General features: G+C 44.9%; 1 protein-coding gene across 1 annotated transcript in view; it reads left to right on the top strand.

Moving 5' to 3' along the window:
- Window positions 1-27,753, top strand: part of CHID1 (chitinase domain containing 1) — a 1,360,135-nt gene that overhangs the window by 58,961 nt on the left and 1,273,421 nt on the right. Inside the window, exon 2 of the mRNA XM_085644891.1 lies at window positions 21,563-21,648. The gene's annotated coding sequence lies outside the window, so the exon portion shown is untranslated. The remainder of the gene's footprint in view (window positions 1-21,562; window positions 21,649-27,753) is intronic.

Below are 27,753 nucleotides of genomic sequence, written 5' to 3'. Positions count from 1 at the left end.
CTGCTTTCATTTTATGTTAACTCCACTCCTGCCAGCTCTGAGAGAGCCTCGGGGAGGGAGGGTGGGGGGGGGGGGAGTTTACTGATTTGGCTAAAAGCCACGTAGGATCTTTTGGGGGTGCATTTGACCTTACAGAGTTCCTCGCCATACAAACATATTGCCTTGGTGAATATATATGTGTCTGTGTATATAAGTATATATATCCTCCAAACTTGTGGTCTGCCAGCATGCACCTGATCACAGGGGGTGTACGGGAGGATGCGGCTGCAATGTGCCTTAAGGCTGCCACTACTATACAGACACTGACAGAATGGGACTAGGTGGGAGCAGTGGCCCAACTCTGAGAGTGGAATGGCTCTCATGGTGGGGGCAAAGCTGTTCCTGAGTGAAGCCTGTCTCTGCTAGTGAAAATTGAAAGATTCTGGAACAGGTAGCCGCAATGGGCTTTGGCCTGGCGGTCAGAACTTGAGACATGCATGACTTTGCGCATTAACCAGTGAAGTGGTAAGGAAAAATGGTTTGCCGCTGTCCACAAGGAATATCCATTTTAATTGTTGTGCATAAAATCAACATTTTAAATATTCACCGTGCAACTTTGAACATTTGATGACATTACGTTTATAATTACGGCAAGGTTGCTGATGGAAGAACAGTGAAGTATTTCTTCCACGTTGATGGACTGGGAAATTTGCATAAAAAGCGCAGTTAAGATTTTTAAAACTGAGAGAGGCAAGATTTTGCTGAAATGCGTCTCTTTAATCTCAAGAGCGGAATGTAATCAAGATTGGAGTGTCTCATACCCCTCGAGTGCTGGGCCTCTTTTCACGACGGGAGTAGTGGCGAAAATACATATATATATATATATATATATATATATACACATTTGAGAATAATACAGAATCCCCAATAGTATATTTATTATAAAAGTTTTCTATAGCGCGAACATGACTACTGGGGGTATCAGAGTGCTTTACAGTATATAAGTCAGGGAAGGATACAAGGGGTTAAAAAACGCGCAGAGCAGCCCCACACAGTAAAAGCAATCTTAACACGCTCTACAATATTTGCTTGAGTCCATGCACCAGTCTTGGCTTTTTAATATAGCCGGGGTGACAGTAACACAAACTTTGAACCATTTGACCCCCCTTCTCTTCCCTGCTGCTGGTAGAAAATGAGGAATGGGTTGCACCTGAACTCTTAAATAAGTGTTTAAAAGTGGCCAGCCAACCTTTTTATCTGTTTTTGGAACATGGTGGGAGAGCTGCAAATGGGCGTAATAAATCTGACCATTGCCCAAAACCAACTTTTAAAAGTGGCATGTACACAAGCCACATTGATTATATATTGCTTGATTTATGGGTATGGGATTATATGGAAGAAGTACGCACGGATTGCGATCATATTCCTCTTGTAGCTGAATTCTATTCTGACCTGTTTTGTAAGTCCCTTGAGCATTCTACTAATATTTGCTAAATGCCGCTACCTGTTACAAACCATTTGCTATCAACTGGACTAATATAATGACAATGAGCAAATTAAAGGCGTGATTTACCAAGCCTTCGTGACCTTTCTTGAACTATACGAACACATCAATTTAAGTGCATTTGATTTTGTTTCAATACGCTTCGACTTTTTTTAAACTCTAAAATCTAACTTTTTAAAATATACCAAAAAGCAGAAAGTTCAAAATGCTTTGTGTGTTTGGTATATGAGACAGTGCAGAGTGGCCAAATTAGGCTTGATTGAGGTGGTAAAAGAGTGTGACAATCAAGAAATAATTTGTGCAATGAAGCTTTGTTAGACCATTTTGAGCCAATATAAGGAAAATTGGGAAGAGGCTCAGTGGGCAAAAGTAACTGATGCGCCACAAATTAAGGAAACCAGAGTTTTCTGGAGAATTGTTGCCGCAGGAAGTTGGTAGAGGCAATTGCAGCCTGATTCCTGATGAAAAAATTGGTTGTTCATTTTTCTACCTTTGTAAGATGTTATAGATAATTCTAGTTCCTTAATTTCTTAGGTCACGAGCAAAGTTTATTCCCACTTTGTACACAGTCAACCGGGCTGTAATCTTCCTCAATCGTTTTTACCTTCAAGGTAACTGAGTTAGCTGTCCACCATGAGAGAAGGCACCGGCACAGTCAGTGTCCCTGGAGACATATTCCAATTGGAACCTGCAATATAGATCCCTCATTTAAACACACTAAGCAATACATAGCTGGCAGGGAGGAAATCCCAGAATCGTGGCATGAGGTTATCATTGTCCCACTCCATAAACAAGCATTTACAATGCAATGGTCTCGGCATTGTTAAAGTTTGAGCTATTGGCATTGCTCATGACATTATTTTCGTTTATGTTTTTGTTTTTAAAAACATTTATAGAAACGGCATTGTTATTTACAATGTCAATAGCTTAATCACTCTCAAATGCGAGACCTATTGCATTTGCACCCACACATAGAGCCACACACACAAAGCCACCCACACACACAGACCCACCCACAGAGCCACTCACATAAATAGAGCCACCCACAAAGCCACCTACACACACACACACAGTAGCGCACTGACCTATTTACATTATGTGCACTTTGTGATCTGCATGGTACATGTTTTTTACTGCAGGCACATTAACCCTATGTGCTACCTTTCCAGGAGTCAAAACTTCCACTAGTCAAAACTCCGATCTCTCTCTAGGAAGAACATTAAACACCAGGGTCATCATGACATTTTTATTGTTGCCGAAAATTGCTGGAGGCCAGGAAGGAGGCAGCAAGCGCTTTTAAAACATTAATTTACTTGCAAACATAATGTCTCCACCCAAAGTCAGCGCCCGGTCACACCGGTTGCACTGCCCTAGAGCTGGCCCTGCTCAAGGGTCCTGTGACCTCAGTGACAGAGTCACTGTTGTTCGTGGCTGTGCTGCTTCATAGGCCTGCTAGCAAGACTGGAGGTGAACTTCAGTATGGATTATGGTGGACAAACCTTGAAGGTTAACCCAGACGTGCCAGTGCTAGGGTCCACCTGCTGGTGCTAAGACACCTGCGCTTCTAAGGTCTTGCGCAGCCTTCTAAGGTCTAGCATGGGATTGTGCTCTCTCAGGTGAGTCGTCTGGTGGACTGGTTATTAAGGCTGAACCTGCTTCCCCAGTTCCAAATTCAGCAGCTCTGGCCATAGTGCCACATCGTCTCCCCCACTGAACACCATACTGTCCCACTGAGAAAAACTCACACTGCCTTCAACTACAACCCAATTGCTGCCGGCTATAAACACCTGGATGAGGCTCAATTTAAATGACGCAATAGACAAGAGCAATATGCGGCCTACAGAAAAAAGTAACATCATCCTGGAAAAAGCAAACACTCATAGGGGAATGCAAAATTTAGCAAACCAATGTGAAATGCAAGCAGGAACAACATTGTTACCTTAACGCTTTTACACTCACTATTCAGAAATCAGCGAGTGCTTTTGCCTGAAAGGGCCTTGAATGGTCCCATTTCAATGTCCATTGCTGATATCCTTACAAAACGTTAGCAGTATGGTAAAAAGACCACATCCCTGGACGCAGAGCCGCAGTACACATTTTGTTTTCCAATCCACACTTTGCAGTACCTCCAGGATTGGTGCACTAGTTGCAAGCCCAGCGAAAACAAAGCCAAGAAAACAAAAGCCCAGGTAGGTGAAGCCCCTCTGTGCGAGTCACTTACTTGGGAGGCCCAGCTAGGTGAAGTACGTCTCTGGGAGTCACTTGATAAGGAGGCCCAGCAGGGTTAAGTCCCTCTGTGAGAGTCACTTACTTGGGAGGGCTAGGCAGGTGTAGTTCATGGCCCATCTCTGAGAGTCACTTGATAAGAAAGGCCATCTGGGTGAAGTCCCTCTCTGGAGTCACTGAAAGGGCAGGGTCGTGGATAAGCAGCCGGCCTGTTGTCTTTGCTAGCCCCCTGGGATCAGTCTATTCCCGGGGTCAGTCCAAACAAATCCCAGCCTTGAGCCGGTGCCTCCCCCAGGTGATCAAGGCAGGGACCCTCAGCCCAGGTAAAGAAGTTCACTAGGCTGGGGGTGAGCCGAGAGGTATCCGGGGTTTCAGGCTACCTCTGCGGGACCCTCCGTGGGGAGCCCACAGAGGACACAAGTGCACCCTGGACACACCGGCACCCATCAGCCTCCTTCCTGACAGAAGCCCCGCACTCACCTGCCTGCTGGTGCAGTATCCACTGCTGCCCCAGCTGGTTCCTGACAATGAGCAGCCTCCGTCCCTCGGAGACCCGGGACTCTACTGTGGATTGGACTGGAGCAAGAGGTGAACTTGGACTGGCGCGAGCCACGCGGCATCACCCTACGTCATGACAGTATCTCCGCCCGTGCTGGGCGTCGAGAAGGACGTATTCGGAAAAACCTGGAGCCACAATCGCTGGCGCTCTGCTCATGCGTAAAACCTACCTATGTTTACTGATGGAACAATGCCCCTTACCAACGAACCGCGGATCACATTAGCAGGCTTCGTAGGGCGCCACCCAGCCTTACGCCACCCAATACGACATTTCCACCAAAAATGATTTTCTTTTTTGGATCCATTTCACAGGGTAGCAAATAAAAGAAAGTAGAGGAAAGAGAGTGAGAACCCCATCTTGAAGTCAAGGTTTTCAGTAAGAGAAGAACTGCTAGACCGAAAGAGAGGGAGGGGGGTAGCTGAAGAATTGTCGCACAGGGCGCCACAGGCACTAAAGCCGTCCCTGTGTGCGTCGAAGGCGCTGTACAAAACACTGCTGGAGAGGGGTGAGCAGGAGGGGAAAGAGTGGGGGGGCAGCTGAAGCGGAAGAGCAGAAGCGGACACTGTATTTTTCTTCTCCAAGTAAGAAGGAAAAGATAGAGTCTGGTTACTTATCTGCCGTGCGTCCTCGAGCGCCAGGAAACGCTGAGATTAGCCTTGGAGCAAGGAAGAGGTGACCCCACGTCCCGTTCCGTTCCGACCGTGCACAAAATGGCCGAACCTTCCGACGGTAAAAAAAAAAAACCAAACACGCGCACCACGCATAAAAGGGGCAGGGAGTAAAAAATGAGAAAGAAGCGAAAACACGCCCCCGAATCCGAAAAGACGGGGCTTGTTTGGAGAGACAAAGCTCTTCTCCAATGGCTGACCAGCATTTAAGAGGCCAGCCAATGGAGAAGAGGGGAGAAGAGGGGAGGGTTCAAGCCCCACTTCTGAAAAACGTTAAATCTCGCGAGCGAGACTGCGCAAGCGCAGCCTTCGCTAGCCGAGACCTAAAAAGGAGCAAAAGAGGCCCATCAGCCTTATTGATAATGCCCAGAAAATATTTAGCAGACAAGTTCTTGCCCAGTTACAGGAGTGGATGGGTGAGCATCAAGTCCTGTTGTATTTCCAAGCCAGCTTCCGGGAGAAAATAAGTACTATTGATGAGATGTTTCATTTCACAACCATATGCTGGAAGCATATTTCTGTCAGCTCCGATAGCTTCAAGTAGAGTCCGATGACCACCTCGGAGTTGGTTCGTTGCACAAAGGGTTCCACCTCTTGATCGTTTCCTCTCTGATTGCTATTATAGCACAAGAGATAGATCGGATCAAGTGAGGGAAGGAAAGGATGGGAACAGCGGGGAGGGAGACCTGTAAAACATAAACATAGACCATTAACTTTATCTATACTTCCTTTCTACATAACTACATAAAGCATGGGAATGTACCCTGTGAAAGCTTTCGTTACCTGTAAAGAAAAGAATTAAGAACTTAATTCAAAAGGCATATGCTATTCCAATCTCTGAGAATGTCTTGTATCAGGGTTTTGTATAGAGCTTATAGTTTTGTTACTCAGAGAACAAGGTAAGCGTTATAACAGCACCAGAAACAACAGGGATTGATATTCATAGCTCCATATGATATGAACTCCACCGTTTCTCAACACGGTTTCGGCAAAATAGATTCTGTGCACTACAGATGCCGGTTCTCAACCCGGCTTCGGCCCTCAGTGCTCCCCGTTACTTCACTGGGTTTCTCACGCTCTCTCTCTCTCATTCAACAGTAGAGCCGTTCACCTCACGGCGAGTTTTGTCACTCTCTCTTTTCTCTCCAAATGAACAGTGCCGTTACCTCACGGCGATGTTCTCGCTCTCACACGCACTTCTGCTTTCTCCAGGTTTGAGGGGCACCCCAATGTTGGACACCGTTCTCTTATCACCTGTCCCAACACAAATACCCTGGGAAGCGGTACGCCCACGATGCAGTTTGTAGCGTAGCGGCTTCCCCGAACCCAATGCCTCCACACTCTAAATATACCAGAGACTTGACTGGTGCAGCGGCACCCTTACCCGACCTCCGCCTCCTTCCGACTGACCCTCCGAATCACCGCAAGACTGGAACCAAAGTAGGAATATCCGACAGCGCCATGGTTCCTCCGTTCTTCTTTTCACGGCGCGTAAAGCCGGAACACGACGCAGAGCGTCGGAAGTGACGTCAGCGCGTGAGCACTGCGCCGCACAGGTTGCTGGGTAGGGTAGTTCCGGTGAACCTGACAACGTGTCGCTAATAACCCCGTAACAGTACATCCCTCCCAACGGGACGTTGTCAGGGTCTTGGTTTCAGTGGATTCCGAGCGTGAAACCTTTTTATCAGACGCGGAGCATGTACATCCTCCGCAGGCTCCCACGAATCTTCCTCAGGTCCGTATCCCTTCCAGGATATCAAATACCAGATCTTCCTTCCTCTTTTCTTGGAGTCCACCACCGCACGTACTTCGAATTCTGGTTCATTGTCAATGAGCATTGGCTTTGGGTGTTTGAGTGCAGGAGTGTGGGCTGGTTTTAACAAAGACACATGGAAGACCGGATGAATCCGCATGTGATTTGGTAACGCTAGTCTGACCGCTACCGGGTTGATGATCTTGAGTATTTTGTAAGGACCAATGTATCGAGGGTTGAAGATGCTATAGCGTCGGAAGCGGATATTCTTGGTGGATAACCATACTACATCTCCGCTCTTATACAAAGGTTCGGGCCTCCTATGTTTATCGGCTTGTGCCTTATACTTGATCTTTGCTGCCTGGATATTTCTTTGGGCGTTCCTCAAGATGCCTTGGATTCTGTGGATCCTAGTTTGCACTTCTGGTACCTTACTTGTGTTCTTGGGCAGAAGGAATGGGAGAAACCGGGGATGAAATCCATAAGTAACAAAAAACGGTGCTAATTTTGTGGTACTGTGTTGAGCGCTATTGTAGGCTATTTCTGCTAGCCATAACCACTCTACCCACCTTTCGGTAGTGCTTTGGACGTAGGCTTTCAAATATTGCTTCAATGTTTGATTTAACCTTTCCGTCTGTCCATCTGTTTGTGGGTGGAAACTAGTTGACATGTTAGACGTAATTTGCAAGGCAGAACACCATACTCTCCAGAACTGAGACATGAATTGGGTGCCTCTATCTGTTATGATAGTCTTGGGAAGGCCGTGTAGACGTACTACATGAGTCAGTAATAGTTTGGCTACTTGTCCGGAAGTAGGAAGACTCGCACACGCAATAAAGTGTCCCATCTTAGTCAAACTATCGATCACCACCAGGATGGTGGTGCATCCGTTATCCTTAGGTAATCCTACAATGAAATCCAGCGATATGTGCTCCCAGGGTGTGTCTGGGGTAGGCAATGGCCGTAGCAGCCCATATGGTTTACCTCGATCTGGTTTAGTTTGCATGCAGACCTGACATGTTTGTACTAGTTCTCGTACATCGCTGGACAGTGTGGGCCACCAGAATTGTCTAAGAAGCCTGTCTTGGGTCTTTTCCCTTCCGTTGTGTCCAGCTGTGGGTGACGCATGACACCAATGTAATGCTTCCTGGCGTAAGCTGGGAGTAGGTACGAATAACTGTTTTCCTTTCATAGGGAGGCCTTCTCGAACCTTCCACTCTTTATGCTCCACCAGCCATCTTCTCCATTTAGGTTTTCGCATTTCTGTTTTCACTTTAGTGAGGAATTGTTCGGAATGCACTGCACATATTGCCTGTTCAGGATGTATGATGGATCTCGCTATTGGTTCGGCTATTGTGGGTGTACTTTCCTGTCGTGAAAGGGCATCTGCCTTTTTGTTTGCACTTCCAGGTCTGTATGTGAGCACGAAACGAAATTCTTCAAAAAATAGCATCCACCTTAGTTGTCTGGGTGAGAGGAGGCGAGCTGAAGTCATATACTGTAGATTCCGATGATCGGAATATACAGTGGTCATGTGTTTGGCCCCCATTAAATAGTGTCTCCACTCCTTGAAAGCGTCTCGTATAGCGAGTAGCTCCTTTTCTGCGATTGTGTAGTTAATCTCCGGTCCACTGAGTTTTCTAGACATGTAAGCTATGGGGTGTAGCAGCCCATTCTGAGGATCCCTTTGGGATAGTACCGCACCAATTGCAATTTCGGAGGCATCGGCCTCTACCAGGTATGGTCTGTCAGGATCAGGGTGGGCTAGCACAGGCGCAGTTGTAAAGGCTTCTCTGAGTTGAGTGAACGCCTGTTGTGCCTCTGGAGTCCAACTGAATTTAACCTTTTTTCGGAGGAGTTGTGTTATGGGGGCTACTATATTTGAGAATTGAGAAATGAACCGCCTATAAAAGTTGGCAAATCCTAAAAAGGATTGCACGTCCTTTACATTCGTAGGGGTTGGCCACTTCTGTACTGCCGAAACCTTTCTTTCCGCCATGGTTTGTCCCCGAGCTGACAACATTACCCCCAGAAACTCAACCTGATCTGCATGGAACTCACACTTACTGAGTTTACAGTACAAATTATTGGTTCTCAAGGCCTCTAACACTTTCCCTACATGTTGTGGGTGATCCTGGTCGTTGTCTGAATAGATGAGGATGTCATCTATGTAGACAATTGCAAACCGATCCAAATATTCTCGCAAGACTTTGTTTAGAAAGAATTGGAATGCTGCAGGTGCATTGCAAAGCCCAAACGGCATCACTCGATACTCGAATAACCCATATCGAGTGCGAAAAGCCGTTTTCCACTCATCACCCTGTCTCATGCGGACAAGGTGGTAAGCGCCCCTTAAATCCAGTTTGGTATAGATTACTGCCTTTTTCACTTGGTCCAACAGGACGGAGATCAAAGGAAGCGGGTAACTATTTTTTATTGTTACTTTATTCAAGGCGCGAAAATCTATACAAGTTCTTAACTCGCCGTTAGCCTTGGGAATGAAGAAAAGGGGCGATGCTGCTGGGGACTTTGATGGTCTAATAAACCCATTTGCTTGGTACTTCTCGAGATAATCTCGCAAATGCTCGTTTTCTCCTTCCGAGAGAGCATAGATCCTCCCGCATGGTACCACTGCCCCCGGAACCAGATCTATTTGGCAGTCGTAAGAGCGATGGGGAGGAAGCTTATCAGCCTGCGTCTCATTAAAAACATCTATATATTCTTTATATATGTCTGGTAATTTGATGTCCTTTTCTGCCGCCGTAGCGATGGTATACCCCTGTGAAGGAGGAGCTTCCGTCTGCTTCTTCTCCATCCCGCAACATTGCTTACAAAACGGGGATGCGAAAACTAAACTGTGATTTATCCAATTTATGGTGGGGTTATGTTTGGTTAACCACGGTAACCCCAAAATTACCCCATACATAGGAGTCTTGATGATATTAAATGTCAACCATTCACTATGTCGTTCCCCACATCCAACCTTCAGGGAAGGGGTACAGAATCCTATGGGTCCGGAAGCTAGATTCCTACCATCCACCGTTAGCACAGTTTCCAACTGTTTCTTAGCTACTCTAGAGATGCCCAACTCCTGTACTACTTCGTCATCCATAAAGATACCTGTAGCGCCGGAATCCAAAAGGGCAGTTGCTTCAACTGGTTTCCCTTTGACATGTATCTGAATTTTAACAAAAAAATGTTTTTTCTGTCCTATCACTGAAGGTATTTCATATTGGCCCATGGAATTTCCTCCCCCAATCCCGGGGCCTGCTAGTTTTCCGTCTTAGCTACTGTCAATGGAGGAGCCCGAAAAAATCCGCTCTCCTTAACCTTGGGTTTAGCCATGCATTCTCTTACGTAATGCCCTTTCTTCCCACAATACATGCATAAGCCTTGCTTCCTCCTTGTTTCCCTTTCTTCCTGTGTAAGGGCCGCTCTCACGGTGCCTATTTCCATAGGTTCCACCGCTGGGCCGGACATAGCTCCCTGTGAACGTGGTCTTTCATTCCTCACAAAAGGACGATCGTATTTTCTTCTGTCTCCCTTTCTATCCATGAGACGGTTATCTAAACGTCTCGCTAAATTAATGAGGTCTACACAGGACCTCGGTTGTGGATCGATTTGAGCAATCACATCCTTCAACTCATCCCGCAACCCGTGGTGAAAGACCGCTGCTTGCTTTTCTTCAGGCCAATTCGTCTCTGCTACTAATCGCTGAAACGCATTGACATATACCAATAATTCACGATTCCCTTGCTTTAACTCCAACAACTCTCTATCCACAGAATAGGTCTGAGCCCTATGGTCAAAAACACCTTCAAACTCCTCCCGAAACCCATCCCAATCATATAATAAGGGATCATCCTTCCGTACCAAGGGGACCGCCCATTGCGCTGCATCTCCTGCCAAATATGAGATTAGAAAGGCCACTCTAGCCTGATTTGTACTGAATACCTTGGGGCGACACGTGAAATGGAGCATGACTTGTGTCATAAATACTTGCACTTTCTTCTCGTCCCCATGGAACCGTTCTGGAGCGGCTAAGGGAATTGGGGTGGGTATTTCCACCGTAAATGGAGTGGACGGTGTTGTGGTAGCTCCCCCTGCCCAACTACCTCCACTAACTGTTCTGCTTCCCACTGCATCAAATGGATTACGCTGTATCCGGTCTACGCGGTCCTGCAACACCGCTGTTTCTGCTCTGGAGGCTGCTACCTCGGTCTGCACTAATTGTAATGCCGCTAAAATCTCATCTAGGGTGGCCATTGTGCCCCGAACCAACTGGGAGGTAACAGTGTAACGGGTCGGATATTCTGTCAGCTCCGATAGCTTCAAGTAGAGTCCGATGACCACCTCGGAGTTGGTTCGTTGCACAAAGGGTTCCACCTCTTGATCGTTTCCTCTCTGATTGCTATTATAGCACAAGAGATAGATCGGATCAAGTGAGGGAAGGAAAGGATGGGAACAGCGGGGAGGGAGACCTGTAAAACATAAACATAGACCATTAACTTTATCTATACTTCCTTTCTACATAACTACATAAAGCATGGGAATGTACCCTGTGAAAGCTTTCGTTACCTGTAAAGAAAAGAATTAAGAACTTAATTCAAAAGGCATATGCTATTCCAATCTCTGAGAATGTCTTGTATCAGGGTTTTGTATGGAGCTTATAGTTTTGTTACTCAGAGAACAAGGTAAGCGTTATAACAGCACCAGAAACAACAGGGATTGATATTCATAGCTCCATATGATATGAACTCCACCGTTTCTCAACACGGTTTCGGCAAAATAGATTCTGTGCACTACAGATGCCGGTTCTCAACCCGGCTTCGGCCCTCAGTGCTCCCCGTTACTTCACTGGGTTTCTCACGCTCTCTCTCTCTCATTCAACAGTAGAGCCGTTCACCTCACGGCGAGTTTTGTCACTCTCTCTTTTCTCTCCAAATGAACAGTGCCGTTACCTCACGGCGATGTTCTCGCTCTCACACGCACTTCTGCTTTCTCCAGGTTTGAGGGGCACCCCAATGTTGGACACCGTTCTCTTATCACCTGTCCCAACACAAATACCCTGGGAAGCGGTACGCCCACGATGCAGTTTGTAGCGTAGCGGCTTCCCCGAACCCAATGCCTCCACACTCTAAATATACCAGAGACTTGACTGGTGCAGCGGCACCCTTACCCGACCTCCGCCTCCTTCCGACTGACCCTCCGAATCACCGCAAGACTGGAACCAAAGTAGGAATATCCGACAGCGCCATGGTTCCTCCGTTCTTCTTTTCACGGCGCGTAAAGCCGGAACACGACGCAGAGCGTCGGAAGTGACGTCAGCGCGTGAGCACTGCGCCGCACAGGTTGCTGGGTAGGGTAGTTCCGGTGAACCTGACAACGTGTCGCTAATAACCCCGTAACAATTTCCCTAAAAAAGATAATCTGTATGTAGCCTTCATGGATATGAGGGCTGCTTTCAATCTAATACCTAGAGATTGTTTGTGGAATGAACTCGGGCAGTATGGTGGGCATGCCCTGCCCCAACTCTGTTTAGTTTGAACATAAACAGAGCGGTTGAATAACTGTTAGCATGACGTCCCAAAATCCACAAACCTCAGCACTCCAGTACTACTGTTTGTGGACAATACTCTGCTATTATCACGCACCCCCATAGGGTTACAGGAATTGCTAGATCAATTTGCAAGGTAAAAATAGGGGTCTAGAAATCAAATCATGGAAATCCAAGTTCATGGCTCTTAACCCTCATTGCTCATTCAGGAACAAAATGGCTGTGGATGGGGCCCTTATGGAGAAAGTAAAGAGCTATGACTACCTAGGAGTAAGGCTCACTGGCAGTCTCTCATAGGACCTTCAGACTGATAAAAGCAAAATCACTCTCTAACATAGAATAGCGGCCATTCTGAAAAAGTTCAAGTCGACATCAAGTAGGGCTGTCTCCCATGCCCTGGAAATATATAGAGCTGTGGCGGGGCCGGGTATGGGGCAGAAATATGGGGCTATGGGGATGTTACTCAGTTGCATCGCTTGGAAAATAAATTAAGATGAGACATGAACTTAAAAAATAGATCTCATTGCTTGCCTAACAGTTTTGAACTAATGGGTCAGAATCTGGACAATTCCCCATTTGGTTTCCTATAGAGCCGTACTTGATGATCTAAATTGCTTTAGATAAGTGTTGTTATATACTGTGGCTGAAGGCTGTCAAAGTCCTGTGTGTGATGTTAAAGATAAAGGAATTCTGGAACGAGTCAAGCAAAATGGTGGGAAGCACAGCCAACTGGGTTAAGGGTAGGCCTGGGCAGTGAACTTCTCTCCGTTCGCTGAGTTTGCAGAGTTTTCTGCACTCTGCACTCCGCCAAGCTCGCGGAGTGCAAAAAACTCTGCTTCGCGATGTGCAGCGATGTTTTTTCCCCGCTCGCGATCGGTAAGTTCACGATTGCGAAAGGTAAGTTTGTGAGCGCGAGCTGCCGCTGCGGTAGAATTTCTACCCGAGCGGCAGGAATACCAGCACAAACTGCAGTTCGCCCTGCACCCTGCCACTCCTGGAACTTCGTGGAGTTGTTTTGTAACTTCGCGGAGTTTTGCATAGCAAAACTCCACGAACTACGCCCAGGCCTAGTTAAGGGCATTTATTGAGATCCTATTCTTTTGGAAGCATGCGTGAAGTGAGGTCTGATGGTTTGATTGATACATTTTCATCTCATAACTACAGTCCCAAATTTGAAACATTCCTTGATAGAATCAGCCCTCCGAAGGCTAAGACCTTATATATCTGTTTTAGAATTGACAAGCTGCCCCTTAATATGTTTACAGTTAAATGGAACAAGAACAGAGACGCAATAGGGGGATGTCTTTTTTGCCAGAACACTCAAGAAACAGAAGACATTTTTTTTAATTCTTTTGTCCTATATATAACCAGCCGAGATTTAAGTAGATCGTTCTTCTATGTTGGTCTCTGAGTGCCAGGGTGTATTCTGAGGTCTTACAACTACTAAAACATGACATAGCAGAGTTTATTGTTTTTAAATTGGCCATGGAATTTAAGATCTAGCCTTGCAAAGTAGCACCTGTTGTACTGTAGCCTCCCTCTGTGTCGTTTCTTTCGCTCTTTTCTTTATGCTCTGGTTACATGAATGCTGAAAAGTCACTTTATAACCTCTTCTCTTTAAAGATGATAGATTTACTTGAGTAGTCTTTTCCCTCCTGTTCTGCTTACATGATTGCTGCACCAGTCACGTTATTGATGCCTGGCTTTTATGTGTGCCCGATGTTGTAACTGTGAATTGTGATATAAAAAAAAAAGGTTTTGGGGGTTTGTTTATATAAATGTTGAATTAGCTACTTTACACTACCTTCCAAGATGGCAGTTTTGTGTTGTGCTTTGAATCGATATTCATATGATTGTTGCACTAGCCAATTTATGGTGGACTTCTGTGAGACGCCGATCCTGTCCACGTTTTGTCAATATGACTATAGCACTAGCCACTTTATCATTGGTTGCCCCCTATAAATGCAAGCCCGATGTCATATGGTGAACTGTGAGTTTTATATATTTAGTGTTTCTTATCTAATAACTGTTTTGATGACTACTAATTTTATATGTGATTTTATTGTACTTTTATAGTCCTGTTTCTGGCCGAAATAAAATAATAAAGATAGAATAAGGTAGGTTTTCATGGGCAATATACCTTGTTTTATGGACTACATAGTTCATTATTGCACTGTACATTTGCCTCATGTGATATCTTCCAACAGTTTTAGAGACTTCCTGTAGTATTATGGCTTGGAAGTGATCATGAGCCTCAGTGCAAAGTTTGAGTAGTGATCAGTGTTCACCTGACCCATCTTACTATATTAGGAGTTAAGACAGCCTTAAAGGGTTTACAAATGGAGATCAAAAGATGTTGCTCACCTAGAGGGACACTTCAGCTGCCATATCCTTATACGGTTTAACACATCTCAACCCTCTATACTGGGTGATCATTAAATGCAGGATAAGAAATGACTGGAATTAGACTTGGTCCTTCTAGATTCATGAAAGGTTACCACTTCTGGGTAAATGCTCTACCTGTAACATCCATCGCCCATAAATCTGAGACCCTCCTGTATGAAATAAAACACAGTAAACTGGCTGGCTTACTTGAAAGATCCTTTCGGGAAAAATGTTTATTACTCTTCCAGTAAAGGAATAAATTGAGGACTTTATTCACATCCCACAGGGAGGAATATATAGGGTCTGGTAGAATGGACAGGCAAACTCCGCTCATCAGTTTCCTCACCAAAGGGTATTCTCCCACTGGGTACCCGTCCATTGAAACGTCACGCTGACATGAGCAACCAAAATGTGTTCACTGATCCGTAAGTCATAACTTCCGATGCCAAGGAGGACAACAAAATTCAGTATCTGCACAACGTCCGATGCCACAGGATCAACGTCCCTCTGCAGATACCTACCCATCCTTTTCATCCAAGCAGACCTGTATGGTTTTATTGTTTCATCTGCCCGAGCCTTTTACAAGACTTGTTCAGCTTGTAAAAAGTCTTCCATTCCTTTAGGAAAATTTCCGTGTCATGAGATATAGTCGATCGCTCACAACTAGGTGATGCGGGTTCCCCTGAGGGTCCAGGAGAAGATCTCAGAATGAAAGTTCCATCAGAACTGGATACCAAACTTGGAACTTCCATATTGGGGTGAGGACCACCAAGTCGCCATCTGCCTCACTTGTGCTGACAATCTTATCATGGCGAATGGGGAAATGTGTACCCTTTCTCCCGATTACAGTCTTGGATAAAAGTATCTCTCACCACTGCTTGTGGATCTGGACTCGAACTGAAGAATCTGTTCACCTGATGGTCCGACATAGATGCTCACAGGTCTGCTGTGAACAGACCCCGTCTGTTTTCTATTTCCTTGAATACCTCTGGGTGTAGCTTCCATAGACTGGAGCTTCCATGACTTTTCATATCCTGTAGCTGTCGCGAATGCCAATCCGCCACCTTGAGACACTGCCCAGAAGATGTTCGCCTTCACTGAAATTTTGTTATCCAAACAAGTGTCAGAAACACTTGACAAGATTTGACAGGGCCTTTGATTGTGTTCCCCTCAGGTGATTGGTATACCTCACTGCAGAGAGACGTTGTCCATCTTCAGAAGGATGCAGCACTGAGCTACTCCTGGATCCACCATTGAACTGTGAACAAACCCGCCAGAAGTTCCATAAGTTGATTTGTAGCAGTTGCGAATATTGTACAAGAGAGTAGATAGAAACCCCTCAGGAGAGTGAGAGTTGATGCAACCTTAAACCTGATGTGCCCATTAGCAATCGCTATTGGCTATAAATACGTGTCTTCCTAGGTGGAGAACCTCGAACAAAGTGAAGACAGGAGTGTTTATGGCAGTGGAGCACACACTCTTGTTGCATTTTTGCACTGAAGTAAACAGCCCTAACAACGAAATTTTCACAACGAATACCATTTCCCCGCAATTCAACACAACGCATCTACCATTACTCCACAGTGCCATTACAACGCATGGCATTACAAAGCATATGCATTTACCACGCATGCCTTTACAATGAATTTCGTTGTAAAGTAATGAATGGTAAAGGCAGATGTATTTTACATGTAAGTATAGGGTTTAGGGTGGGTTTGGGTTTTGGGGTGTAGGGCTATAGTTTTTAGGGGTATTTTTAGGGTTGAGGGTGGGTTTGGGTTTTGGGGTGCCCAGGGTAATTTTTGGGTTCAGGGTTTGTTTGGGTTTTTGGGTGCACATGGTAATTTTGGGGTTCAGGGTGGCTTTGGTTTTTGGAGTGCAGAAGGTAATTTTAGGGTTCAGGGTTTGTTTGGGTTTTGGGGTACCCAGGATAATTTTAGGGTTCAGGGTGGGTTTGTGTTTTGGGGTGCAAGAGTATTTTTTGGGTTGAGGGTGGGTCTGTGTTTTGGGGTGCCCAGGGTAATTTTAGGGTTCAGGCTGGGTTTGGGTTTTGGGGTGCCAAGGGTAATTTTAGGGTTTAGGGTGGCTTTGGGTTTTGAGATGCCCAGTGTAAATGTAGGTTTCAGGGTTTGGATTTTGGGGTGCCCAGGATAATTTTAGGGTAAAGGGTGGGTTTGGGTTTTGGGGTAAAGGGTTATTTTCATGGTTAAGGGTGGGTTTGTTTTTTGTGGTGCCCAGTATAATTTTAGGGTTCAGGGTGTGTATGGGTTTTGTGGTGTAGGGGTATTTTTAGGGGTGACGGTGGGTTTGTGTTTTGGGGTGCCCAGGGTAATTTTAGGGTTCAGGGTGTGTTTGGGTTTTGGGATGCCCAGGGTAATTTTAGGGTTCAGGGTTTGTTTAGCGTGCCCATGGTAATTTTAGGGTTCAGGGTTTGTTTAGGGGTACAGGGGTATTTTTAGAGTTAAGGGTGGGTTTATTTGTTGGGGTGCCCAGGGTAATTTTAGGGTTCAGGGTGGGTTTGGGTTTTGGGGTGCAGGGGTATTTTTAGGGTTCAGGGTTAGTTTGGGTTTTGGGGAGCCCAAGGTAATTTTAGGGTGCAGGGTTTGTTTGGGTTTTGGGGTGTAGGGGTATTTCTAGGGTTGAGGGTAAGTTTGGGTTTTGGGGTGCCCAGGGTAATTTTAGTGTTTATGGTGGTTTTGGGGTGCAGGTGTATTTTAAGGGTTCAGGGTGGGTTTGGGTTTTGGGGGTGCACAGGGTCATTTTAGGCTTCAGAGTTTGGGTTGTAGGGGTATTTTTAGGGTTTAGGGGGTATGGGTATTGGGGTGGTATGGGTAATTTTAGAACTTTGGGGGTGTATAATTATTGGGGTACAAAGGGTAATTTTGAGATTCCTGGGGGTATTTAAAAATATATACATACTTACCTTAACCACTGTTACAAAGTATATGCCTTTACCACGCATGCCATTGTGTTGTAATGGTATGTGTGGTAAAGGCATATGCGATGTAAAAGTATGCGTTGTGATGGTAACGCGTTGTAATAGCACTTGCGTTGTTACAGATGTGTTGTGATGGTATGAGTGGTGTTGGAATGTGGGGTAACAACATATATTCGTGCACTGAATACCGATAAAGAACAGCTACTGCGAGGGGGGTGTAATACCGTAGTGAAATTGTCTAGTGAAGGATACCTCTTACAGCATCATTAAGATCTATGGACAGGCTCTTATGGAATATCCTTGCAATAATTAAATAATGGTCCTCCGCAGTTGATACAAGTGATAGGTTATCACCCTCGATGAAATCCAGATTATTTCCTTTGTCGTCCTGTTGTGTTGTGTGAAAGTATACAATCGCTACTTAGTCCTGGAAAACGTGGTCAAAAGTTTCACTTCCCACCGAATCATGTGTCGACTATTTCTGTGTCCAGTCCGGTGCCATTACACCATAAAGAGAGAACTATAGAGACCCCGATGGTCTATTTTAGAAAGTTATCTGTCTCTCGGAATTGGTATATGATGAATGAGTGTTTTGTAGTGTGCATGGGATGTTAGTGGAGTGTGTGACATAGGAGGTGAAGTGAAGGAGTGGTGTTGTGTAGTTTACCTATTTTAAAATCTATGTATTTGTAAAAATGTTAAAAATAAAAAAAGTTAAGTTCAATGTATACAATTTAGGAATGAATATACGTGTGTTTTGTAATAAAAATCAATAATGGATTTTGTGAAAAATATACATTGACAAAATAATATATAAATAAATATTACATGGCAAAGTAGCATACCTTTATAAATATGCAGTGTGGTCTGGTTCAGTTGGATTGATTCCCTGTAGAAAGTAATATAGGTAGATAGGACCCTTTTGTAAAAATATTTGTTGGGTTTTATCCCCCTGGTCCTATGCCTTTTATTCTGATTTGTAAAAGTTGCTCTTGTGCAGCCCACTTTACTCCTGTGGGCAATTCGCTGCATCTGGTACCCCAGCCACTTTTGATCACATCCAACTCTATGACGATATCTGGACAGTTTCCTAATATTATCCTACCATTCCATGCTTCCATGTGTGTGAGCCACCATCTCATCTGTTCCTTGGTGTCTTTGGTCAGCTGGACTTGCACCGAATATGTCAGGCCTTTGCACAGGTGATATCATTTTACACGTTATAGGGCCGGGCAATAAAGTGGGCCTGAATTGATGAGATAGCAGACTGACAATCAGGGCAGTTTGCCTCAGGGAGGTCCTTTGGTGCAAGAGAGTCTTGCGTTGCTTGTGACGTGTCTTTGTGATTTTCCTCAAGGGAATGCTGAATGTTGTCTCCTTGGAGTGAACCACAACACCCAGAAACGTTGGTTTCTGCGTAGTGGGTAAGGAGTGATTTAATCTCGTTGATAATGAAGCAGAGACCTTCAAGGAGGGTGACTGCCATCTGCAGATGCCCTGATAGTCTCTTTGGACACTGATCCGTTACAAGAATATCATTTAAATATACAATCAGACGTACCTCTTGGGATCGAAGATTTTCCATGGGCGGACGCAGAACCTTGGTGAAAAACCTAGAAGCCAATGAGAGGCTGGATGGAAGACTTGTAAACCTGTAGCGGTTGACCATCCCACAGAAACTGCATGAACAGGCGTTGTGGAGGAAAACCTGAAACTGTCAGATATGTGTCTTACACATCCCAGATGCCCCATCTATTCGTGAGGTCTCAGGAGATCCCTTAGAAGATGGATACCCTCCATCTCGAAGTGTTGATAAACCAGCCACTCTTTCACCTCTTATAAGTTGATTATTGAACATTGAACCCCATCTCAATTTTCTACCAAAAAAAGATTGCTTACGAAACTACGGGGGTGAATAACAGATGGAGCTATTCATCCTTTTCTCAGCAACTCTCCCACCTCCTGTGAGATAAGGAGAAACTCTTACCCAGAAAAAGAAAGGGGCCCAGGTCTTTGCCTCTGTCAAGGGGTACCGTTAAACACTATTTGGAATCCTTGAACCGTCTGCAGTACCCACGCATCTGCTGTGATCCGTCTTGAGTTGTGGATGAAATGTGCAAACCTCCCTCTCAATTTTAGTTGGGAAGAAGAGAGAATACTTGGCCTCTCTGAGTTAGATCCGTGTGCGTTGCCACTGGAGCCTCTTCTAGCTCTCAGCTGGCGGTGAAGACCTCTGTATGGAAAAAAGCCTCTGAACTTCGACTGGTCCTGCCATTATCCTTATTGGGAGCCTTGGCCTCTTGCTGTGGTTTGGGATGAGAAACAGCCAGCCAGGCACCCCTTCACCACAACCGGCTCCTGGGAATGCCTTTGAGGCAGAGATGTGCTTCATGGAGGCCTGTGCCTTATCGAGGGATGTAAACACCACAACAAACTTCCCTAGCTCTTTTAGGAAAGGGTCCCCAAAGATACCCCCTTTGGCTATTAATGCTGCCGCTGACAACATCAGATCTCCCAGCTTAGGATCTACTTTTATGAGAAGCGATCTGCACCTCTCAGTAGAAAGAGGCCAATTAGCGTTTCCTAAGTAAATGATTGCTAGCTGGGCCCAGGCAGACAGATTCTCATGGGAGATAAGGGATGCCGATTGCTTGGCCTCTTCTGCCATGTATAGTATTTTGGTGAGGGGGTTGGTAACATCTAGCTACTTACCTTGGCAAGACCACCATGAGTGGTCGAAGCCTTTCCTTGAATCTTCCACATATTTCCCCAGGAACGTGGCCATCCTGGTGTCAGTTTGGTGTCAAAGCGAACTTTCAGTGTAAGGAGGGGTGCTTTTAGGCATGCTTGGACCTCTTTCTCTAGAGGCTTCCGGAGTTTACCTGCGACATAAGCAGCAACTTTCTCTCCCTGGGCCTATTCTGAGAATGGGGGTACAGAAGCTCATCTGAGTACAGCATGTCAGATGTGAAATACCCTGAAGGTGTGGATGCAGTGATTAGGATGGCGTCTCCTAACGGACGCCATAGCCTCGAGGCACCTGGGTCTCCACTGAGTGTCCATGCAAGTCATAACCATCCAGGGGTTCTGATGTGGCGGGTGTGTCTGTGGGAAGAAACGTTTCCCCTATGCTCAGAAGTGGGATCTCTGCCTGGGACAGATCTCACCCCTTCTGAATATCTGGGGTACACACCTAGGGCCCTGTTCCCATGGTAAACTGTACGCCAGTCAACATACAAACTCCCCGTGGGGCGCCCATAACACATCAGACTTATTGTGTATAAATACAGAACCCCCCCACCCCAAGCATGGGACGTTTTGCTACAGGTGCGGCGGGGAAGGCCAAGACTCTTCTGACAGTTTTGCGAATTAGATGTGGAGATTAGATTTCACGCCTGCCGTCTAGATCAAGCCAGAGCACCTCTATGGTACTAGTCTGTCATTACTGAGGCACCCTCTAGTGGTCACAAGCCTTTACCACAATACTTGGCCCTGCACCAGCTAGAAGACTATTGGCACCACGTCAAGAGCACTGAAGTGCGGTCCCACGGCGCCGGACTGTAAGGGGTACAGGGGGGTTACTATACAAACATCTGAAAAGAACACTAAACCAGTACAAATTAAGGCAATACCAAAAAACAGCAAGAGCCCTTAACTGATGGTTGCTGGAGCAGCAAAGAAAGAGGGGGCATATGGAATGAAGAAGGACTGGTATACTATTTAGAGTACTGTGATTGGTTAATTTTGTTTTTCATCACCTTCTTAATGGTTGATGGGAAAGGTAGTTGTATGATGTTTCACAAGGTTACTAATGGTGAATAAAGTTGAGAAAGTGAACATATTCCTAACCTTCGGGTCCAGGCATGGAATTCTTTATTTAGTTTATGAAATCAACTTGCAATAACTGCACCTATTTGCACGTTCAGTGTCTTTTCAGCTTCAGATTGTAAGTAAAGGTGTTTTTTTAAATTTATTTTTACTTTTTTGCCACAGGTAAAAAGTGGAAATTGGAGAAGACGTCATCCTAGGACAACCTTCGACTCCAAGTGGGATCAATTCCATTGATCCACTGTAAAAAGGTATTCTGCCTCCACCTCCCTTCAAATAAGTGGTGTTCTTGTAGGTCTTGCATGTAGAACGGTCATCTAATGCACATTCGTGTCACTAGCTCACAAACCAAGCTACTTGAAACATTTTCAGGATGTTAAAAAGTAGAAGGGAGAATGGTAACCTCAATGCAAACCTGAAACCAGAAACCAAGGGGTACAGTCTTAGTCCGATGATTGGTGCTCAAGCGATATTGCCAAGGCAGTAGACAGAAGGTAGATTCTAAGTGCTTCTGGAGTTTGATAGCTACAGTTGTCACTACAATATTTTGACAAAACAAGCAGGTTAAATATAGACCAATAGTTGCCTGAATCATATGAATCTAGATTAGGTTTTCAAAAGAGGATACACAGTCTCCTTTTTTGGTTAATGGGATGTGGCAGATTGTTGATGTAGGAACATATTTATGAAATGTCTAATGCTGATAGCTAATAATATTGCAAGGTTCTTAAGAAGCCATGCTGATGCTGGAGCCAATAGCCTTCAGCGAGGTTATCGTGCCTTCCACTTCTATAGGGATGGTTTGCTGAAGAATAAAATAAATGATGTGCTCAGAAGAGCAGCAAGGCAGAGACTGGGACCATTTCTTGGTTTCCCTCTCTGCTTACTTATTTTTCTGATGTTCTAAAGGAATAGTAAACCCAGGGCCTCCATTAGTAGTAGTGAAGGATGATGCCTGTTAGTGGGTTGAAGGTGTGGACCAATTAATTAATTAAAATAAGCCTCTGGGTTGACAATGTGCTTCTGCAATGGAAGCGCCTAGATAACCTTTGTGGCCTCTTTTGTGGTTAACTTGTTCTCTCTTAAAATTGTTTGATGCCAGAACCTGGATTGAACATTAAAATTAGAAATATGAAAGTTCTGTGGAATTATGACCTCAAGCTTGCTTCCCGTAGAGTAAGTGGATACATTTACCAGTTGTATAAAACCCATGCATATTAACTAAGTCGGAGAAATTAGCGCTGATTGATGAATAGACAATGCAAACAAGAGATTAAAGTTCCTGAGAATTACAGTTGCGGAATGTTTTGTGGTCACATCTCTAATCACATCTAGCATAGTTTGAGACTACTTCGGTGAAATGTGCAAAGTAATTGAGAAATTCACAATTGGATGTGACAGCAGGTGTGATTGAAAAACATAATATCCTAGATAACATAGGGAGGAACTGGCTGCTCCAATGTCAGATGAAAGCCATGATTTTACCAGCAACTGTTATCCATGTTCTCAGTTTGACAAAAGTCATTTATTTATTCCTCATAAGTATCAGAAAGTAGCTGACTGTTCTTAGCCATGGTCCTTTGCTGCATGGTCAGTGCTGCATCTCTATAGGGTAGTTGTTAAAAAGAGTGCAAAGAGGTGCATCCTCAATAGCTTTCAGTATCAAAATCAAATGTCACAGTATTCTTTGGCAATCCGTGGGTGCATCTCTGCACCATTCCAGCAAAGGATGCTGGTAGCTGTAGTCCATGGGCAGGGACCTCAAAGGGAAAGCAGGGTCAGTGTGCCACTAAATCCACGGAGGTAACGGTTGCAGCACCAGCCAGGGTTGTACCTTGTTAATTCAACAGAAATAGCCTATTTTTGTTTTTAACACTTCCTGTTACATAATACGAAACTGATGTGTGTTTCATTTAAAATAAATTAATATACTATCAAAATCATCACTTTTATCCTCAAACAGCTAAATAGAACACTCGTCATCGCACCTTAAATTAAATGTATTTCCAAACGTGGCAGTAAATAAAATTAGCTTTAGGGGTTAACCCTACAGCCCAAACCATTTAACACCTAACACCTTATTCTCACGACCCTATACCCCAAGCCCCAAACCTTAGCCTTGTATATTAAACCATTAACCATATACCCTTAATCTTGTTAACTATTCCCTTAACCTCTATCGTGTGATCCCATATACCACAAACCTGTAACCCTATCAATATAGTGCGAACTCTTAATCTTATATCCTTTACCCCATATTTTTAACCCTGTACCCCAAACCCAGTAACCTTAACACTCCTAACCCATATGCACTTTATCCTGTACCCCTAACACTTATACTGTTCACTTCAAAACCTTAATCCTACACCCCAACCCTTAACAAATAGTGACTGATGGTCTTTGAAAGTATTGGGACGTAATTCCAGCAAGTGAGGGAACCTACGCTCATACTGCAGGGTTGGGGGATGGTTAGTTGTCCCTCAAGAACATATTGAAAACAATTATGTCAAATAGTGCATTACAGTGCATACTTTTCACATTAATGAGCTAAAAAGCCATTTTTGGGGGCTGCTACTTTGCAACGCCAAGGGTCTGGCATTTACAGGAGTCTGATCTATTTTATTTAATGTGATTTTATGTAGCGCAAACTTTATCCAAAGGTGTCAGAGCGCTTTACAAAAGGACCAGTTACATTACATAAGGACTTCGGAGTACATGAGGTACATAAAAGATACAGACAGAACAACTCTAAAATCGCAAAAGAACAGTAGTCCGTACGTACGCCTACTACAGATACTAGAGGTTAGATTTGCATATATACAAGTTGAAGATTCACTCAAGGAGAAGAAACAAACAGAAAAAACTCTAAAATTACATAAGAACGGTAATAAGTAAATACCTCTACTACAGATACTAGTGGTTAGAATTACATATATACAAGTTGCAAAACAATCAAGATTACATTTAAAAAGCGATTAGGATTGGACAATTCTATATTACAAATTTACAGAGCATGGTATTCACAAGAGTATCCGCGAGAAACAAGTAAGAAAACCAGATAGGGACAGGAAAGAGAGAGAGAGACAAAACGGAGATGGGACCAGAAGAATAAACAATAGTCCCAAACAGGGAGCAGATCCGTCGAGAAGAAGGACGATCGATAGGTCGCTAAGCTGCAGACCAGCGGGGACGGAGGAACAGACCACGTTCGCAAGATGGCGGACCTAAGGACAAGAGCGACAACAGTAGACAGTCCCAAAATGGCAGGGCGCTCACGAGTCCCAGTACAAAAGTTAGGAGGGCCGAAGTCCGAAGAAAACCAGGGAGCCGACCCAACGGAGGAAGAACAAGAAGGGGAAAGGAGCCAGACAATCTAAAGGAGGGGGTTTGGGGGGCAGGCGGTCTCCAAAGCACAGCCGTGCCATCCATGTGCACAGGACCCGGGCAGCGGGGGCAACAGTGTCAGATCCATTCTCCCAGTTCGAGGGGAGACGGACACATGCTCCAGGGCAACAGTCCAGAGAACGGGACGCTGCATGAGTCCAAACTAGAGGAGGCGCCTCACCGGCATTATAAATGCCAAATAGCTTAAACTCTCGCAAATGCAAGACCTATGGCATTGCAAATATATTTCTTTCTTGTCAAAGCCCCCATGCCGCACTTTCACGTGCATGAAGGCTGCGCCCCTTTCTTTAGAAGAGCCGTGCCTAAGGAAAGGTGCACGGCCCCCATTAAAGTGAAAACTCGGCATGGGGGCTTTTACAACAAAAAAGCATTTGTTTGATGAACGGATTAGTGAGAGGAAAAAAACCCATCTCAAACCATTTCCCAGCTTCTGCTGGACTGGATAGCCAACCTTTCGGAAGCTGGGACAGTGCTTGGGATCCCACCACTGCTAAGTCGTGTGAATCCTCATGTTCCTCAGGGATGCGTTGATTACCGCACTGACAGCCCCAGCTGTGGTGTGCTTGCTTCTTGCGGTGCAAAATGTCTGCTGAATATACTTGTCAGGGACTGAACTCTCAGAAGGTCTTTTGAGTTCCTTTTTGAGATAAGCAAGGCACTAAACGCATCAGGAAGGAGAAGAGAAACCAGCAAGGATTTCAGGAGTATAATCTAGAAGATAGCAGTTCTAAAAGCAAAAATCTGGGACAAAAACAATAGCACATGGAGAAGAACATGACGAAAAATAAGGGAACACGTGTTGCAACACATATCTCTCTCTCTCTCTCCCCCATCTCTCTCTCTCTCTCTCTCTCTCTCTCTCTCTCTCTCTCTCTCTTTTTCTCTCTCTCTCTCTCTCTCCCTCTCTCTCTCTCTCTCTCTCTCCCCCCTCTCTCTTTCTCTCCCTCTCTCTCTCTCTCCCCTCTCTCTCTCTCTCCCCTCTCTCTCTAACACAAACGAACATCCCCCCGTTTATATTTTTTGACAGTTCCATATATATGTATCCATCTTTATTGTGTGTTTTTTGTAAACGTGGAGGTGCAACTAGTGTTTCTCCACCTTTAAATATGTTACTGATAAAGTACACTCTCACACATGGATGCCCAATTGTAATGCTGTATGAAGATGTATATAATGCATCATTACATGTTAGTAGTAGTTCAACAGGGACGTCTGCAGTTGTTTGAAGCTTCATGGTTAAACCTCTTACCTCCTCCCCCCCGCCCCTCTTTTTTTTAACTCCTCAAGCTTTTTTCAGTCTGCACAACTATCAGCCTGGCACCTATTATTGATTGCATTGAGACTCACTGAATAGAGAGCTGAGTTTCTGTTTTTTCACACTAGACAGAAAAATGGATGGTTTCCTGCCTGCACTTATCACTGAAAACTGAGAGTCATATGATTGAAACTGGAACTGACATCACAGGAAAAGAGTCCACTTCGCCTTAGATAAGAAACCTTGCATAACATCCTGTGGACTACTCTGCATCTGGAAAAGAATGATGATAATGCTTGTCCACACCCCTTTCAAGAACGCTCTGCTGTTCGTTTGGTAATTGAGGAAGCCCGCATTTCGCTCTCCGCTGGTTTCCAGAATCTTTACACCGCTGTGCATGCGTAGTGCCCTGGGGAACCTATGGAACACTCCTCCCCGTGAACGTAGAAATGCCGGAGTTATCTGGGCGGTGCATGCGCTCATTTATGCGCTCAGTGCTGTGTTTCGCAGCAGGAACGCTTCTTCCCTTCTTGCACACTGACAGACGTTCACGGCACTGCTCTCAGCACAGATGTAACCATAATATGGGTTGTGACTGTGTGATGGGGTGTAACTGAACTACGCCCTGACACATGCATAATCCTGTCGTCCATTTGCAGAGCACCATCTCCTTAAATCGTACTTTGTAGGTGGGCTGCGGCTGAGCTCCTGCAGGCCCCTCCTTCTCCTGTCTATAACTGTGGCCTAGAGACACTGAGGGTTGAATGCACACTAGCAGTGCCCATGAAACCAAGAATGTTGTATTTTTATAAACACTGCTAAATAAATGCACAGCTCATATGGGCAGAGTCAGGGTCCCTTTGTGGCAGCTTACATGTGGAAAGGCAATTAGCTGATGCGCCTGTTGATAAGCCACCACTGCCATTAACCCCTTTTGACAAAACACTCAACACTATATCCTAAACTCGTAACCCTATACCTTAAACCTTTATATGCCTAACGCTTTTTTACCTCAAACCTTTATATGCCTGTGAGAAGTTGGTCTGATATATGCTGTTCACTAGTTATAGTGGACACCTTGTATCAGTCCAAACAACCCCTTATGGTGATAGGTTAAAGACAACCTTTACTGAAAGCTATCCTAGTGGTAGCTATGGAGAGCAGCCTTCAGGCTAAGTCTTGAAGGAATGTAAAGCAGCTTGTTTTATCAGTCTATAATCTCTTGAATGACCAAATGAAATGACAACCACACCAGGTATATATTTAAAATATATGTATTTAAGATAAAACACACCCCTCTATTCTCTTTACGAGGCTGAAGTTCGAAGTACTTAAGTTACAAGTCAGTATTCAACAGTAAAAGCACAAATACACGTTTGGGCCCTAAGGGCATACCAAACCATATACCAATAAAGTGGTATAAGAACCACGACTGAACTAGACACAAGGCCTAGAGCCTGTAGAAGTGCTTGGACCACAAGGAATCACCCAAGGTCGTGGCACAGGGGACTCACGGGGGACGCGTGCAGTGTGAGAACACAGCCACGAATCGCAGTTATCTTCTATGGGGAAAGTCGCGGTTGGAAATTTAGAGTTTAAGGACACTTAGAGGATGGCTACGAGCGAACCCTTTTGGACTTAGAGGTGTCTAGGGCCAACACCCACGGGAGCACCGGAGTACTCGAGTTACCTCACC

The sequence above is a fragment of the Triturus cristatus genome, chromosome 3_1 (genome assembly GCF_964204655.1).
Source record: "Triturus cristatus chromosome 3_1, aTriCri1.1, whole genome shotgun sequence".
Classification (NCBI taxonomy): domain Eukaryota; kingdom Metazoa; phylum Chordata; class Amphibia; order Caudata; family Salamandridae; genus Triturus; species Triturus cristatus.
The sequence above is the reverse complement of the archived record's forward strand: the minus strand, read 5'-3'. Positions and strand labels throughout refer to the sequence as shown.